The 10,256-nt window shown below is 46.8% G+C and overlaps 1 non-coding gene across 1 annotated transcript; it reads right to left on the bottom strand.

Moving 5' to 3' along the window:
* Positions 1-9,495: 9,495 nt before the first annotated feature.
* On the bottom strand, positions 9,496-9,568 carry TRNAF-GAA (transfer RNA phenylalanine (anticodon GAA)). Its single transcript has one exon. It is a non-coding gene; the product is annotated as a tRNA-Phe (tRNA).
* Between the last annotated feature and the right edge of the window lie 688 nt (positions 9,569-10,256).

Genomic DNA, 10,256 nt, shown 5'->3' on the forward strand with positions numbered 1-10,256 from the left:
AAGTACTGTTGGGGAACGTAGTAATTTCAAAAAAATTCCTACGCACACGCAAGATCATGGTGATGCATAGCAACGAGAGGGGAGAGTGTTGTCCACGTACCCTCGTAGACCGACAGCGGAAGCGTTATCACAACGCGGTTGATGTAGTCGTACGTCTTCACGATCCGACCGATCAGTACCGAACGTACGGCACCTCCGAGTTCTACACACGTTCAGCTCGATGACGTCCCTCGAACTCCGATCCAGCCGAGTGTTGAGGGAGAGTTTCATCAGCACGACGGCGTGGTGACGATGATGATGTTCCACCGACGCAGGGCTACGCCTAAGCTCCGCAACGGTATTATCGAGGTGTAATATGGTGGAGGGGGACACCGCACACGGCTAAGAGATCTCAAGGATCAATTGTTCTGTCTCTGGGGTGCCCCCCTGCCCCCGTATATAAAGGAGCAAGGGGGAGGCAGCCGGCCAAGGGTAGAGGCGCGCCATAGGGGGGAGTCCTACTCCCACCGGGAGTAGGACTCCTCCTTTCCTTGTGGGAGTAGGAGAAGGGAAGGGGGAAGGAGAAAGAAGGAAGGGTGCGCCCCCCTTCCCTAGTCCAATTCGGACCAGACCATGGGGAGGGGTGCGGCCACCTTTTGAGGCCTTTCTCTCCTTTCCCGTATGGCCCATTAAGGCCCAATACGAATTCCCGTAACTCTCCGGTACTCCGAAAAATACCCGAATCACTCGGAACCTTTCCGAAGTCCGAATATAGTCGTCCAATATATCGATTTTTACGTCTCGACCATTTCGAGACTCCTCGTCATGTCCCCGATCTCATCCGGGACTCCGAACTCCTTGGTACATCAAAACTCAATAAAACTGTCATCGTAACGTTAAGCGTGCGGACCCTACGGGTTCGAGAACTATGTAGACATGACCGAGACACGTCTCCGGTCAATAACCAATAGCGGGACCTGGATGCCCATATTGGCTCCCACATATTCTACGAAGATCTTTATCGGTCAGACCGCATAACAACATACGTTGTTCCCTTTGTCACCGGTATGTTACTTGCCCGAGATTTGATCGTCGGTATCTCGATACCTAGTTCAATCTCGTTACCAGCAAGTCTCTTTACTCGTTCCGTAACACATCATCCCGCAACTAACTCATTAGTCACAATGCTTGCAAGGCTTATAGTGATGTGCATTACCGAGTGGGCCCAGAGATACCTCTCCGACAATTGGAGTGACAAATCCTAATCTCGAAATACGCCAACCCAACAAGTACCTTTGGAGACACCTGTAGAGCACCTTTATAATCACCCATTTACGTTGTGACGTTTGGTAGTACACAAAGTGTTCCTCCGGTAAACGGGAGTTGCATAATCTCATAGTCATAGGAACATGTATAAGTCATGAAGAAAGCAATAGCAACATACTAAACGATCGAGTGCTAAGCTAACGGAATGGGTCAAGTCAATCACATCATTCTCCTAATGATGTGATCCCGTTAATAAAATGACAACTCATGTCTATGGCTAGGAAACATAACCATCTTTGATCAACGAGCTAGTCAAGTAGAGGCATACTAGTGACACTCTGTTTGTCTATGTATTCACACAAGTATTATGTTTCCGGTTAATACAATTCTAGCATGAATAATAAACATTTATCATGATATAAGGAAATAAATAATAACTTTATTATTGCCTCTAGGGCATATTTCCTTCAAGTACGTGATCACTGGTACGAATGGCGGGCTTCTTCCGGTGAACTGCCTCGCCTTTGAAATGCTTGCCTTTCTTTCGACATTGATGGTTGGTCGGAAGAAATCGACGATGGCCAGGTACATATTCTTCCTGCATTTGTCCAGGTATATTCTTTCGGTGTCAGCTAAACAGTGCGTGCATGCGTGGTATCCCTTGTTTGTCTGTCCTGAAAGGTTACTGAGAGCGGGCCAATCGTTGATGGTTACAAACAGCAGCGCGTGCAGGTTAAATTCCTCCTATTTGTGCTCATCCCACACACGTACACCGTTTCCATTCCACAGCTGTAAAAGTTCTTCAACTAATGGCCTTAGGTACACATCAATGTCGTTGTCGGGTTGCTTAGGGCCTTGGATGAGAACTGGCATTATAATGAACTTCCGCTTTATGCACATCCAAGGAGGAAGTTTATACATACATAGAGTCACGGGCCAGGTGCTGTGATTGCTGCTCTACTTCCCGAAAGGATTAATGACATCCGCGCTTAAACCAAACCATATGTTCCTTGGGTCACGTGCAAACTCAGCCCAGTACTCTCTCTCGATTTTCTCCACTGCGCCCCGTCAGCGGGTGCTCTCAATTTCCCGTCTTTCTTAAGGTCCTCACTGTTCCATCGCATCAACTTGGCATGCTCTTTGTTTCTGAACAGTCGTTTCAACCGTGGTATTATAGGAGCATACCACATCACCTTCGCAGGAACCCTCTTCCTGCGGGGCTCGCTGTCAACATCACCAGGGTCATCTCGTCTGATCTTATACCGCAATGCACCGCATACCGGGCATGCGTTGAAATCCTCGTACGCACCACGGTAGAGGATGCAGTCATTAGGGCATGCATGTATCTTCTGCACCTCCAATCCTAGAGGGCAAATGACCTTCTTTGCTGCGTACGTACTGTCGGGCAATTCGTTATCCTTTGGAAGCTTCTTCTTCAATATTTTCAGTAGCTTCTCAAATCCTTTGTCAGGCATAGCATTCTCTGCCTTCCACTACAACAATTCCAATACGGTACCGAGCTTTGTGTTGCCATCTTCGCAATTGGGGTACAACCCTTTTTTGTGATCCTCTAACATGCGATCGAACTTCAGCTTCTCCTTTTGACTTTCGCATTGCGTCCTTGCATCGATAATGACCCGGTGGAGATCATCATCATCGGGCACATCGTCTGGTTCCTCTTGATCTTCAGCATCTTCCCCCGTTGCAGCATCATCGGGCACATCGTCTGGTTCCTCTTGATCTTCAGCAGCTCCACCCGTTGCAGCATCACCCTATTCAGGGGCACATAGTTGTCATCGTCCTCTTCTTCTTCGCCGTCTTCCATCATAACCCCTATTTCTCCGTGCCTCGTCCAAACATTATAGTATGGCATGAAACCCTTGTAAAGCAGGTGGGTGTGAAGGATTTTCCGATCAGAATAAGACATCGTATTCCCACATTTAGGGCATGGACAACACATAAAACCATTCTGCTTGTTTGCCTCAGCCGCTTCGAGAAAATCATGCACGCCCTTAATGTACTCGGAGGTGTGTCTGTCACCGTACATCAATTGTCGGTTCATCTGCGTGCATTATATATAATAATGTGTGTCAAAAGTAAGAAAATCAAACAAGTATCTATCTGAAGTAAGAAAATCAGAAAGAAGATAAGAACAAGAGGCTCACCACGGTGGTGCCGCCGACGAGATCGGCGCGGGCGATCGACGGCGGTGAAAACAGGGACGGGGCGTGACGGACCGCTAAACCTAGACAAATCTCGGGAAAAATGGAGCTCTGAGGTGGAGCTTCGAGAGGAGAAAGCTTACCTAGTGTGGCTCAGGCATTTCATCGAACACCTCATGTGCATAGCAGGTGAGCTAGAGCACCCAATGCCCTCCCCCTCGTCGGCCAGCAAAAAACAGAGCACTGTGGAGTGCTCTGCTGTAGCGATGGAGTATATATAGGCAACTTATTTGTCCCGGTTCATGGCAGGAACCGGAACTAAATCCCCCCCTTCTGTACCGGTTCTAGGCACGAACCGGTACCAATGTATGTGGGCCAGGTTCGTGCCTAGAACCGGGACAAATGGGTCTAGACGAACCGGGACCAATGCCCACGAGGCCCCGGCCGGCCCCCTGGGCTCACGAACCGGGACTAATGCCCCCATGGGTCCCGATTCATGAAGAACCGGGACTAATGGGCTGGCCAGGCCTGAACCAAAGCCCTGTTTTCTACTAGTGGTACTTTTGATGAATTTTTATAGTAATCGGTGCTTTTGGCAAAAAAAGGCATGTAGTTTAGGCGGAGCACCCCTAGGTCCCACTTATAAAATATAGGGATTGAATTACACTTTGTGTAAGCTTAGCCCACACCATAATGTTAGTAATCCATCCGAAAGGAGTTTCATCTCATGTTTGAATTCCTAGAAGCATCGGAAATGTTTCGCATCACCCGATTGATAATGTTGCATGCATTCGCCGTGTCGTGCATGCGACACTTCTTCCCGTGGGGCCCGAATCGCTTTATCTCTTCCACCCACAAATCTTATCCCAGCGCTTAGTCGTGTTCTCGATTGTTTTCTCGCTCTCAGCCCCCGCACACGCCACAGCGTCATCTCCCATCACCGATGAGCTCTGTCTCCACTGCTCATCGGGTTCTCCTCCCACAACACCACGACATGCTGTTGTGATCCGCAGCGGTGCCGATGATGCAAAGAGAACAGTTGCAACCTTCAACCATAACTGAGGGAAATAAAATTTGCTGATGCCCAAGATCCAATTGAAGGGTGCTAGTGAGCCAACATTCGTGCAAGGCTAGAGCCACAATCTGATTCATGGGGACGACGGTGTTACGAGTCGGTCTCGCGATGCTGTTCGTAGGAACGTCGACATGCAATTGGGAGCTCGGCTCAGTTCTGACAATGCCGAGAATGCGAAGCTCGGCCTGTGTTTGCAGCATGGCCACTGTTTGTAGTCGCAACATGGGTCATGTTACAAAGGGGTCGGTTTTGCGGTGCTTGGTCGAGGATTGCAAGATGGCCCCTGTTGCAGTCGCAACACGAGTTTGTGTTAGAGGGGGAAAACGGTTTAGTGAAAATTGCAGCAAGGCTCCTGTTTCAAAGATCGGACGGTTATTCAAGGCTCCATCTAACAGCTGCGGAGGCAATGGATCTTTCGAGAATATAACCCGGCTGGCGCGTGGTTGAGAGACATTTTTTTTTCTTTTTGCGAACTGGTTTAGAGACATTTTACCATAGACACATTTTACTAGATTCTACCCCTCCTCAACTACCAAACCAGTTGGGGGTAAGGTTTGCTACTCACCCAAACATTCTATAGATCCCTCCTGAATACACATTTCACTTCTTTTTTTGTCACAGCTATGTGGGGCCCTCTCATCATACAACAGCCGGAACATATCTAATGATATATTTGCGGAGAAGCAAAAAACTCCTCGCAATCACCATCTGCGTGGCAAAAACAATCCTACATAACTTGCACACAGTTGGTTGTCATGGCCCAGTGATCTTCGTCGATATTTTTAGTATAATTTTAGATTGACAATCTGACTTTTCTTTTTGATAGTATCTAGCTTTATCAATTTAGTAAAGAAGGTAGAATGATCATTGACAAAGAGATTTTGTAGAGATGAATGACGAAATCTCTAATAAAACAGAAGAGCATTAAGGTTCTGATTTTTAAGAGGGTTTTAGGTGTATTTTCGTATATGTTTTCAACAACCTGCCAAAAGACCCTGGCTAAGCCTGAGGGATTTGACTATTTGTCGTTAATATTTTTTTTTTGAGAAAACTATCCGTATGTACAAAGTCGTTTCGGTTTTATTATTAAAATATTCACGAGGGAGTAGTTTATGAGAAAATAAGTTGGACTGGCAGAAAACGAAGAGGTGCATGGCCCCGCAAATAAGTTACCTGGCTGGGAGGTATGCGTACGGGAGAAGGAGGCAAATAGGTCACCAATACGACGCGTCTCCACCGCGGCCTCTCGAAGGAGATCATGTTCTTTGAGATCCTCGTTCGCCTCCCCACAAAATCCCTCCTCCGCTGTCGCGCCGTCTGTCGTGCCTGGCGCCGTACCACCTCCAAGCGCCGCTTCCTGCTGGCCCACCATGCCCGCCAGCCCGCCCTACCAATCATCTGCAGCGTCCAACACGGCGACGGCCGCTACCTAAGCATCCAGGCCTTCGACCACCAGGCCGCCGACGCCCAGATCCAACCCGTCGCTCGGCTTGATGATACCTTCAGCCTGGCGGCCTCCTGCGACGGTCTCCTCATCCTCTCTCTGGGGCCATGTGCAACCACGTTTCCGTCTGTAACCCCGTCACGCGTCAGCATGCTCCCCTCCGGCAGCATGAGCGGTGCGGGCAAGTTTAGTCCCACCTCGCTAGCCGAGGGGCGCCCGCACCAGTTTAAAAGCCCCGGCGCGGCTGCTGTCTCGAACTCCTCTCTATAGCAGGCTTCTGGGTCTAACTTTGGCGCGCTGCCCGTTGAGCCTTCTAGCCCTGTATTTGCAAACCCTAGGGTTGGCAGGCCCAGCGGGCAGCGCCCCAGCAATTTTTTATATAATTTTCTTCTATTTATTTCCGATTATTTTTTTTGCTGTATTTAGTTTTTTTTAATATAAAAAAAATTATATAGTTTTTTTCTGCATTATTTATTTTCTGCTCTTCATTTTGTAGTGATTTTCAATTTCACCGTCATTTAGCTCCCTAAACAAATTGGTAAATGACTGAAAACAGCAAATGATGCCAGACGTGTTGGAAATTGATGACGTCGCTTTGAATGATGCATACTGAACACAAAAATAGGCTGGAGTTCAAATAAGTTTAAAAAACATTGAAGTGCCCGTGTAACAGATGAGTTCTCGTCCGAAACCGTGATACTCCGAAAGAGATTGTCCAGTTTGTACCCGAGGTGCGTCCAGTTTTCGCCGTGACCCTCTCTACTCTTTTGCACATGCTATGCGGGCGAAATGATGATACTATGCCAAGTTCCAACATTTTCAGAGTTCATTTTGTAGTGATTTTCAATTTCACCGTCATTTAGCTCTCTAAACAAATCGGTAAATGACTGAAAAACAGCAAATGATGTCAGAACGTGTTGGAAACTGATGACATCGATTTGAATGATGCATACTGAACGCAAAAATAGGCTGGAGTTCAAATAAGTTTAATAAACATTGAAGTGCCCGTGTAACAGATGAGTTCTCGTCCGAAACCCTGATACTCCGAAAGAGATTGTCCAGTTTGTACATGAGGTGCGTCCAGTTTTCGCGGTGACCCTCTCTACTCTTTTGCACATGCTATGCGGGCGAAATGATGATACCATGCCAAGTTCCAACATTTTCAGAGTTCATTTTGTAGTGATTTTCAATTTCACCGCCATTTAGCTCCCTAAACAAATCGGTAAATGACTGAAAAACAGCAAATGATATCAGAACGTGTTGGAAATTGATGACGTTGCTTTGAATGATGCATACTGAACGCAAAAATAGGCTGGAGTTCAAATGTTTAAAAAACATTGAAGTGCCCGTGTAACAGATGAGTTCTCGTCTGAAACCCTGATACTCCGAAAGAGATTGTCCAGTTTGTACACGAGGTGCGTCCAGTTTTCGCGGTGACCCTCTCTACTCTTTTGCACATGCTATGCGGGCGAAATGATGATACCATGCCAAGTTCCAACATTTTCAGAGTTCATTTTGTAGTGATTTTCAATTTCACCGTCATTTAGCTCTCTAAACAAATCGGTAAATGACTGAAAAACAACAAATGATGTCAGAACGTGTTGGAAATTGATGACGTCGCTCTGAATGATGCATACTAATGCAAAAATAGGCTGGAGTTCAAATGACTGAAAAATAGTAAATGATATCAGAACGTGTTGGAAATTGATGACGTCGCTTTGAATGGTGTGTACGGAATGCAAAAAAGTCTGGAGTTGTAATAAGTTTAAAAAAATGAAGTGCCCATGTAACAGATGAGTTCTCGTCAGAAATCCCGATACTTCGAAAGAGGTTGTCTAGTTTGTACACGAAGTGCGTCCAGTTTTTGCCGTAACACAAGAAGTCCGGAGTTGTAATAAGTTATTAAAGATAAAAAAGAGGCACAATGCTCGTTAATTAGCTTCAAGCCTTTCGGAGTAGTGCAAACTGCACTGCACATAGCTCCGTGCAGTCTACACTATTCCTCAAGGCTTAAAGCTAAGCAACATGCAGATGAGCATTGCGCCTCTCCTTCATCGTCTCTGCACTCAGGGCTTATAAACCGCTCCTAGTGCCTCTCTCTTCGCGAGGTGGGACTAAAAAACTGCTTACTAAGAAACTATAGTACCGGTTCATGCCACGAACCGGTACTAAAGGTGCCCGTGGGGCCCCAGCCTGACCACAGCCTGACGCAGCATCATTAGTACCGGTTCGTGACAAAAGGTTGCTCACAAACCGGTACTAATGATCTCCGCCTGCCTAGCCGTTGGAACCGGCACTAATGGACACATTAGTGCCGGCTCAAAATCAAACCGGCACTAATGTGCTTCACATTTGACCCTTTTTCTACTAGTGTATATAGGCACATTCCTCACCGCTCAGTTTCCTGGGTTATATTCTTTTATGGTTAGTCAGCGTTTTACTGTTGCTTAAGTTTTTGAACTATGATGGGGTGTTTTAGATTCAGAAGAACCCTTGTGGGGGATACCTCAATTCTCTAGGATAAGCTTAAATCCTTGTGTAGCTCTGTATTTTTAACAGGTGAGGAGAATAGATGTGTATGGGTACTTGAGAAGAATGGCTGCCTGTTGTTTCTCTTGTTCATTTCTCCCTTTTATGCTTTTTGGAAACTGGAATTACCCTTTAAAACTAAAGCTTTCATATGTTTTCTAGTGCTGGATACTGTTCTTATTAAAGATGGTTTGATAAAAAGGGGCTGGATTGGATCGCAATCATGTTGTGGGTCATCTCTTATTTACATATGTTGTAGCTATGTACATGTGAATCTGGATCCGGATATTTTGAACAAGGAGTTAAAAGAAGGTGAGGATGAGGCTCCTCCGAACCGTCCGATCCGAATTTTCTGGATAGGCGAATCTGCGCACAACCTCTAACCCTGCCTATGTTTATTGGCCATGGAGGCGCCGATGGCCTCTCCCCCACACCGTCATCAGATCCTCTCTTTGGCTCATCTTTCCATTGCGGATCAGCAGTGGTGGTTTTGCACGAATCGGTGCATTGCGAACCTGCTGCCGCAACCAAGGGGAGGGGCGTGGGCTTGGTCTCATCAATGGTGGCGGCGCAACAGTGGTGGTTGCTTGCCTAGTGCTGCCTCATCGGTGCCCAAGCAAGATGCAGATCGATGGTTTGAGTTCCTTGGGGTAGGGCTCCCATGGCTGCCATGTATGAAAGTCATGCCTGCACGGTGGTGTCACAACGGCGGTTGACAACGCTCCTGGTGGCATAATGTAGTGGTATGAGTTGTTAGGGTGTCCTCCCGGAGGTCCTCGACTCCATCGTTGACACACATGTCAGCTGCAAGCGGCATGCCGAATGTCATAGGATGTGGCATGATGGCTCTGAGCAAAAGATCAGTCATCACTTGATGATGTGGAGGTGACCCTGGGAGGCACATCTGGCATCCAACGGCAGCGCGTCCAACTTCGATCAAGCCCAAAGATTTGGAATGATCCATGGATACCTTAGTCATCTTCCTAAAATGGTCTAACTATCTGTGGGAATAACCTTCTTTCACGTGTCTCTATGTTCTGTGCCAGGAACCAGATTTGAACTGGTGACACGAGGATTTTCAATCCTCTGCTCTACCAACTGAGCTATCTCGGGTTCAGGAGACTGGGGTGAACAGTTGGTGAGGCAAACATTTTTGCCAGTAGACGACCATAGAATCTTTCCTATCCCTCTACCTTTGTATGATATGACCTACTTTGTGGCATGGAGCCCCTCCAGAACCGGGATTTTTTCAGTCTGATTAGCCTATCATGAAGAGTGGGAGTTTTAGTATGGACATAAGATTCATCCCAACATAGGAATATTTGGGATTTGGTGTGGAAATTAGCATGCCCAACTAAGATCAAGATATTCATATGGAGAGCACAACACAGTGCCATTCCTTGTCTAGCAATATTAGCTGCAAAACAGTTAAGGTAAAGGTGCATTGTCCGGCTTGCAACATTGGTCCTGATAGTTTGAAGCACTTGCAACACGGGACACCGACTGGAAGCGCTATACACAAGACAATCAACTCGCCCGAGAGGGACCTCATCGGGGCTTGCGGCGACGATTGGCTGAGCTAGATAAATTTATTTGCCTCTAACTCGATGATCAATCAACGTGTGAAATAGTAGAAAGGGGGTCGCTGATAAACGAAAGCAATGACAAAGGTAGATGAAAAAAGTAGATTGAAGTAAAGGTATGATTGGTTGATTTTGTGTGCTTGAGTTTACAATTGGCCATCACCCTTATTAGACGCTAAACTAGGGAGGCTGGACTTCGTGTGCAATTCACAGTCAAT

Source organism: Triticum aestivum, chromosome 3D, assembly GCF_018294505.1.
Source record: "Triticum aestivum cultivar Chinese Spring chromosome 3D, IWGSC CS RefSeq v2.1, whole genome shotgun sequence".
Lineage (NCBI taxonomy): Eukaryota > Viridiplantae > Streptophyta > Magnoliopsida > Poales > Poaceae > Triticum > Triticum aestivum.